Genomic DNA, 8,112 nt, shown 5'->3' on the forward strand with positions numbered 1-8,112 from the left:
AGAGTTGTATGAGCCCCCAATAAAATGATTTTTTAAAAAGTCCATGAGAGTCAAAATCCTGTCTTGAGTATATCTCACCTGAATTTAGAGACCATCTCAAGAAAGGGCTTGATGAACTAAATGCTAACGATTGAAGACCCGATGAGTGGTGGGATGGCATCAGGAACATCGTGCATGAAGAAAGCAGAGGGCATGTAACATAGAGGACGGGCAAGAGGTGTGGAGAGACCAAATGGACACACCAGGGAAGGCTCTGAAACTCGCTCTTGAACACAGAGAAGGTAAAGGAACTGAAAGAAGCGATGAAAGGAATTTGTCCAAGGCTGAGTTCTCTAGAGATGCAAAACCAGGGAAGTTTTAGAGGTGTATACCGTATATACACAGAGGTTTATGTCAAAGGAATGACTACAGTGGTAGTGGTTGGCAAGTTCCAAGTCTACGGGTCAAATATCTGACCAGAGGCTTCTCCTAACTCATGGAGCTACAGGGGCTGATGAACCCAAGAGCAGTGGGCCAGATATCAGGATTCTGGCTGCAGAAGCATGTACATCAAACACTGGTGAGTAAGGTGTAAGACTGCTGATGACTCCTCGGGTCAACAGGCAACATGGTAGGCTGCTGGCTCAAATCCAAAGAACTGGAGGTCAGCTAATGAGCCATATGAGGATCCATACCCAACAAAAGAAAGCAAGGCTTTTCACAGAATCACAGATACTGGAAGCAGGCAACACCCTGGAGGAAACTTCTTTTCAATTGACTGGCTGTTCAACAGTCAAGTGATATATTCTATTACATTATATTTATTAAATATAGCTATGCTATATATTATATAATTATATTATTAAGCATAACCATATTTGTTATATAGAATAAAGTTATATATAACACATTTATACAATATACTGGAGTGATTATTATACTATTGGGGATATTTTAGTTATATAATTTAAATGATTAATTATGATACAATTAATAAAACAATGGTAATAAAATATAGTATAATGGCTCCAATATTATATCATCTTTCATCATGAGGGATTACTACATCTTAACTGCCAAACCACTGAGAATCCTGGCCAAGCAAAGTTGACACAAAACCTTAACTATCACACAGCTGAACTGAAATTTCTCGAGGCTGCTTGAATAGACAAAATATTATAATGAAATGTGCCAAGACATGGAGTTAGCAAACCTAAACGAAAGAATACATACAGCATTTCCTATTTGGAAATAACAGGAAAAAACAATCAAGCCTCAAGTTGTAATATTAAAGGGTCCTATGAGCAAAATATTGAATAATGCAGGCCGCACAAAAAGAAGATGGAAGGAACACAGAGTAAATACCAAAAATAAATGGTGATGTTCAGCCATTTCAAGAGGTGGCATATGGTCAAGAATGGATGGTATTGAAGCAAGACGCCAAAGTTGCATTGGAGGTATTGATGGAAAGTGGGGCTCCAGGGATTGATAGAATACCAATGAAATCTTTCAATAAAGAGATGCAGCACTGGAAGCACTCTCTAGACTGCCATGATATCTGGAAGACAGCTACGTGGACCACCAATTGGAAGGATTCACATCTGTGCCCATTCCCAAAAAAGATGAGCACAGAACCCAGTGCTTGGTGAATAATATCTGAAAAATAGTTGCAGCAGTCGGTGCCTCCATAGGGAACTGTCAGGAATTCAAGCCTGATTCAAAGAAGGATGTGGGACGAGGGGTATCCTTGTTGATGTCAGATGGATCCTGCCTGGAAGCAGAGAAAGATGTTTTTATGTCTCTGCAAATGCATTCAACTGGGTGGTCATAACAAATGATGGCCAACGTGGCAAGAATGGGGATTGCAGAACATTTCGTTGTGCTCCCGAGGAACCTGAACACTTGGGCAAACAGAACAAGGGAATCCTGCATGCTTTGAAATCAGGAAAGGTGTGGGGCAGGATTGTGCGCTTTCGTTATACTTATCCAATCTGTATGCTGAGTACAGAATTTGAGAAGCTAGACTATAAGAAGAATGTGGCATCAGGAGTGGAAGACAGCTTTATTATGAGCAACCTGCTTTATGCAGGTGACACAACCTTGCTTGCTGAAAGCCAAGAGGACTTGAAGCACTTGCTGATGGAGATCAAAGACTACCGCCTGCAGTGTCAAGAAAACAAAACCCTCACAACTGGACCAATAAACAACGTCACCATGAATGGAGAAATGGTTGATGCTGTCAAGGATGTCATTTTACTTGGACCCACAACCAATGGTCATGGAAGCAGCAGCCAAGAAATCAAAGGGCATGTTGCTCTGGGTAAATCCACTACAAAAGACTTCTTTAAAGAGTTAAAAAGCAAAGATGTCACTTTGAAGACAAAGTACGATTCCAACCCATGGTATTTTCAAGGGCCTCATGCGCATGTGAAAGTAGACAGTGAGTAAGGAAGAAGAGAGAAGAAATGATGCATTTGAAGGAGGGTGCTGCTGAGGAATGCTGAATATATACCACGTGCTGTCAGGAGACCAATCCTATCTTTGAAGGATAGCTGAAATGCTCCTGAGAAGTGAGGATGGTGGGATGTCATGGCACACACTTTGGTCGTGTGATCAGGAGGGACCAGTCCTTTGGAAAGGCCATTCTGCTTGGTGAAGTAGAGGGTCAGCGAAAAAGAGGATGACCCTCGAGGAGATGAGTTGACACCGTGGCTGTAACAATGGGCTCCAACACAACAACAAGTGTGAGGAAGGCGCAGGCCCAGACAGGTCATTGTACAAAGCTGCATACAGGGTAGCCATGATTTGTAATTGGCTTGCAGCTAGCAACAATAACAAAAAACATGATTTCAAAACAATCCATAAGCACCCAGAAATCCACACAATTATTACAATCAGTCACTACCTACTCTTGTTGTCACTGTATGGATGTGCAAGGAGATTTTCATGGAATCTCTGATGGGTATACCCCACTCATCAGCAATACAGATCTCCATACTTAGTTCAGCCGTGGGGAAATATTTAATGACATATAATACATAAACTATATGACAAGCAAGCAGTGTTCTACTTAAACCAATATTTTATTGAAAAAATAATTTCCATAGGGAAGGGGGTTTTTGCTATCAGGTTGTTCATTGCAATACTGTTTAGAGGACTGAAAAGGAAAAAATAATTTCAGCATAACCAAGGAGGGGACGGGCTCCAGAAGACAGGTGACCTGACCTGACCATCGCACACTAGTCAGCAATTTTAAATGATACTGAAAAGAGGGCGTACTGGGCAGCAAAGGTAAGTTTTAAAAAGCGGACCACAAAGCAGGATTTATACTCTCATTCTTTTTTGGTGAATGCATTATGTGTGTATGTTACCCATATTTCTGAGTGGGAGGAAAGCTAATGCCTTTACCTCTCATGCATTTTAATATTGAATGCCATTGTCTTTCTTCAGTGATCTTGTACTACTCGTGCAATCAAATACTATTAAAAAATAAAAATTAGCACAGTTGCATCTGGTGGTGGTTTATTTGGCTTCCTATGGAATGAATTATGCTCAGCACTGGATACTTTGTTTGGACCACGTATTTTTTCATGTCCTATAAGGCAAGAGAGCCCTGATGGCATAGTGGTTACCCGCTGGGCTGCGACCCACAAGGTCGGCAGTCCAAAACACCAGCAGCTCCACAGGAGGAAGACTGGGCTTTCTGCTCCTGGAAACAGTGCCGTCTCAGAAACCCACAGAAGGTTGCCGTGAGTCAGCATGGACTCGGTGGTGGTAAGTTTGGTTTTATTGTGCTATGAGGCAAGAAGCAGTGGAACGCTGCGAAGGCTTGAGCCTCCGCCTGACGCTAGCACAAAGCTCCACTCAAAGGCCTTCAGTTAGTTATTGTGCACTGCTCGGAGCACATGATCTCATGTGGCATGCTCAGGAAATCCTGAGAAGGTGGGAGGCAGAGATGATGTTGGGGCTAGGCTGCCTTTTGCAGAAGGGGAAACTGAGTCACGGAGCATTTGACTTTTTCCTCGCACCATCCCAAGTTCCTCACGCCCCAGATATCCAGCTGTCTGTGGCTTTGCCATAACCAAGAGAGAATGTTTTGATTCCCTTCCAAGTTTCAACATCTCAGTGTAGGTGTGGGAGGGGAGGGGCCCAGTTATGTTTGGTCATGGGAGTGCTTAATCCTGCCTCAGTGTAGCAGACCACACCACATTCTGTGGTTCAAGACTTGACACAACACGCTCAGGTTCTCCCCACCCATTGAAGGTGGGACTGGCTTCTGGTTGCCCGCTGGCCCCTCCTCTAACCTGTGCTGCTAACACCGCAGCCCTGATTCCCTTTTGGTGAGTGCTCTACCACTAGCTCTCGGAGGTCCTCACCCCTCTCTGCACCACACATCTGCATTAGTCTCCTCTCGACTGGGCTCCACCTGCATTCTGGAACTGGCCCTGACTCTTCCTTCAGTCGGTCCCTTTCAGACCTTGCCATTTAGTTTTCACTCCTTGCTCTCTCACTGGGTCATCAGAAAGCCCACCATCTCTCCCCTCAAAGCCTGTCACTAATGGTGGGGATAGTAATGGCCCTGATATTAACTGTGCCCATACTATGTGCCAGGCCCAGACTCAGAGTTGAGTGATTTACATCATCATCTCATTTAGTGATCACAATAACTCTGTATTATCCCATTTGATGGATGCAAACACCGAGGCTCAGCAAGGTTGAGTAACTTGCCCAAGGCCACCCAGCTAGACAGTGATAGAGCAAGCATTTTAACCATCTCATCTCTCTAATCGCAAAGGTTGTGCTTTTCCACACTGCATATGATTCAAATCGCCTTGAGTGCTTTTCCTGGTGGGATCCATGGGGTCCTCATTTCTTGATGAGTTGGAAAACCTCCTGCTGCTAAGAGAGCGGCTATTAACCTCTCGGCTGACATGTTCAGCCTGGCTTCCTCAGATGGTAGGCTAGACTGAGACCAGGCAAGGGTCTGTGTTCCTCCCCACCCCCTGCACATCCTCCATTGCTCAGATGGTAGGCTAGACTGAGACCAGGCAAGGGTCTGTGTTCCTCCCCACCCCCTGCACATCCTCCATTGCTCAGATGGTAGGCTAGACTGAGACCAGGCAAGGGTCTGTGTTCCTCCCCTAACACCTGCACATCCTCCATTGCTCCACGACTTCTCCCTGCTGCCTGTTTCTCTGGAGAAACCCCAGCAGCCAGAGGGGTCTCATTCCAGAGTCCTGGGTCCCTTGGGTTCTCTCTCTCTCTCTCTCTCAGGATGATTCTGGAGCCACAGCGCAGTAAAAGATGCTGGGGTGAGGTTCCAGGCTGAAGGCAGACCCCCATGGCTCACACACCCCCATCTGGTCCCTCTACAGCCTTTTTCCCCTTCCCCCAATCAGAAGCCTTGTTTTGGGGCTCCAAGCCTTGAGCTAAGCTCCACCCCTATCCCAGCATCCTAAAGTTTGGGGGCTGCATTCAAGTCAGAGATTTCCAAATAGGGGGGTGTTGGATGGACTTCTTCTGAGGGCAACTTGCCCTGAAAGAATGGGGGCAGGTGGCCGCCCGGCCATTGTTACTGAAGACAAGTGTGTGGCTCCCTGGGAGACCCTCTGCCCTTTCCTCCTCCCACCAGCCCAGTGAGCGGGACCAGGCTTGCTTATTGTCACCTGACGCTGTACAGCCACGGATCCCATTGGTGGAGCCAGATTCTGTCTGTCTCTCTCCTGCTTTCTCTGCCTTCCCTGCCTCCGTCCTCCACGCTTCTTTGGTTTCTCTCCTGTCTCCCTCCCTGTGCTCAGCCGGGGAGCACCGTCACACCGGGGCAGCAGCTGCTCGGGCTGCAGAACCAGACAGGAGCTGCCTGCGGGGCATGGAAGAAGCCTCCGCGGGGAGAGGAGCGAGCCTGTGCTGCCTGTAACCCAGGCATCCGGCGCTGCTCCTGTGCCTGGGAGCTCATCCCTACCGCCGCCTCCATCCCCCTTTTCTGCCTTGCCCTTCCAGATCTTCCTTTGCAGAGTCGAGTGGAGCCAGGTGAGTACCCTTCCTGCCCCCAGCATCCTGCTGTCCCTCTGGAGACAGACTCAGAGTGGCTTGGAGCTGGGAGCTGGGGCACCCGGGTGCTGTCAGTGCTTCGGGTGCCCTTCTGGAATGCCAGGCCTGATGACCTTGTCCCTTTTCCCCAAGGCCCTTGGCCAAGGGGTTAACAGCTGGATCCAGTAGCTGGGGCACCACAGTTAGTCACCCCGTGACCATTCTGCTGCAGTCAGCACCGCCAGCAGGGACAGCGGGTTAGGGGAAGGCTCTCGGTCCCTCTGGCACCCACCCGGGCAGCTTTTCTGATTGGGTCTGGGGAAGGGGCATCAGTGTGTACGGCATGTGTGCATGTTTGTGAGGAGTCTGCGGTCTGCATGCGTAGATAATTCTGTGTGCAGTTGGTCCGTGTATGTGTGGGTTTTGATTGGGGGGGGGCATGTCTGGGAATGTGTTTGTCATGTACACATGAAGAACATGGGTACAGGGAGGCGTATCTGAGTGGCCCATTGGAACATGCATGTGGAGGCACTGGGAGGCAGTGTGTTTATGGGTGGACATATCACTTGCCATGCGAGCAGAGGGGCTCTGTGTGGGGAGGTGCGGCTCTGGAGCAGCAGGCACCGGGTGGGCGGGAAGTGTGGGCTGGAGCCGTTGTCTGTGGGTAGACCTGGGCAGGTACACAAACCTGTTGGCATGTGATGGGCTCAGGTTGGCAGCCTGTGACTAAAGGCGAACACCTTTCCGAAGACTTGTGAGCGAAGACAAGAACGTGGGCAGGGGGTGAACGGACAAGGGTGCGCAAACAGGTCAGGTGCCTTCTCGCGGGGGTGGTGGCATGTAGGCATGTTGGTGCCTGCTGCGTTCCCTTTTGCCCAAATATGGCTTGTGCAAAAGTGTGCCTTCGAGTGTGAGTGCGTGTGCCTCTGGACGGGAGCACAGGCAGGTCCGTATGGGCACGGCAGCCAGTGGGAGGGTCCTGTGAGGAGGTAGGAGGTGTTGGAAGGTACCTGAGTGTGTGGATGCATGTGTGGGAGTGGAGGGGTATGCGGAGGCGTGCGCAGCCTGTGTGAGCCACATGTGCGCATGTGCACATATGTGTGTGTGTGTGTGTGTGTGTGTGTGTGTAGGCGTAGGAAAGCTCCTCTCTGGGTGGATTGACACGGGAGTGTGGGTGTTTCTAAGGCATTGCCTCAACCTGTCCCTCACACCCTGCCCTTTCGCAGTCATCTGGGCGTCGATAACTTGGGGTTCACGCCCATCATCGGTCCAGCGAAACCTCGGCTTTACTGCTCCCCGAGTATCACCCACTGTCACCCTGCCTTCCGGACTGCCAGGTCTGGCGTCCCTATTGCAGCCCCTGCTCCCCACCAGCCCGGGGGAGGTGCAGTCTCAGCTCTCCTAGAACTGTGCAGGCGAAAGACGTGCAGCCACCCCGTTCTGAAGACGTCAACCACCAAACGCAGCTGCCCCCGTCTCTGAGAGGGCTCTGAGGAGAGAGGTCCCGAGCTGGGCACAGGTGTCCATTCCCAGGTACCCTCTGTCCTGTGAGGGTAGGGGGCTGCTGTTCAGACCCTCTCCAGGGTGGGGGTGTGCCCATGGTCGTGTGTGTTGGTGCTTCTCTTCTCGCCCGAGCTAAGTTCCCCTGCACCTGAGCGTCCCCCGTCTGTCACCACTGGGGGGTAGTGCTGTGAGATGGCTTCCAGACACCTGACCCAGTTCTGGGTTGGACCTGGGGAGCAGGCACAGATTTATTTACCTTAGGACATCTTGGATACAAAGCCACTGCCGTTTGGCTGAACTGCCTTAAAGGCAGAAACAAGAGTCAGGGTGGAAAGTTAAGATGAAACTCGGACTCAGGTGATACACTGGAGCAGGTAGGAGCCATCAGCCACATGCCTCACCCTGCGCCCACCACCCAGGCAGCCCACAGATTCCTTGAGAGGTGCCAGGCTCTGGAGCAGACTTAACTGACGGGAAAGTGTGGGCTGGAACTTCTGGGAGAGCTATAAATGAAAGTACCTGCTTTCGCACAAGGTACCCACACGGCTTGTTCCTAAGCCCTAGTTCCTGACCATGCAGAGGAGAGGAGAGGAGAGGTGG

The 8,112-nt window shown here is 49.6% G+C and overlaps 1 protein-coding gene across 2 annotated transcripts in view; it reads left to right on the forward strand.

The window, feature by feature from the left end:
* Positions 1-5,510: 5,510 nt before the first annotated feature.
* LOC101652528 (phytanoyl-CoA 2-hydroxylase interacting protein) overlaps positions 5,511-8,112 on the forward strand; it is an 11,184-nt gene continuing 8,582 nt past the window's right edge. The window contains exon 1 of one of the 2 annotated variants that reach the window (XM_004707592.3): positions 5,511-6,009. The gene's annotated coding sequence lies outside the window, so the exon portion shown is untranslated. Of the gene's footprint in view, positions 6,010-7,126; positions 7,543-8,112 lie in introns of those variants that run through there. The other variant, XM_045286930.1, reaches the window with a different exon arrangement.

The sequence above is a fragment of the Echinops telfairi genome, unplaced genomic scaffold (genome assembly GCF_000313985.2).
Source record: "Echinops telfairi isolate 266 unplaced genomic scaffold, ASM31398v2 ScPeMD7_9;HRSCAF=40, whole genome shotgun sequence".
In the NCBI taxonomy this organism is placed as follows: Eukaryota; Metazoa; Chordata; class Mammalia; order Afrosoricida; family Tenrecidae; genus Echinops; species Echinops telfairi.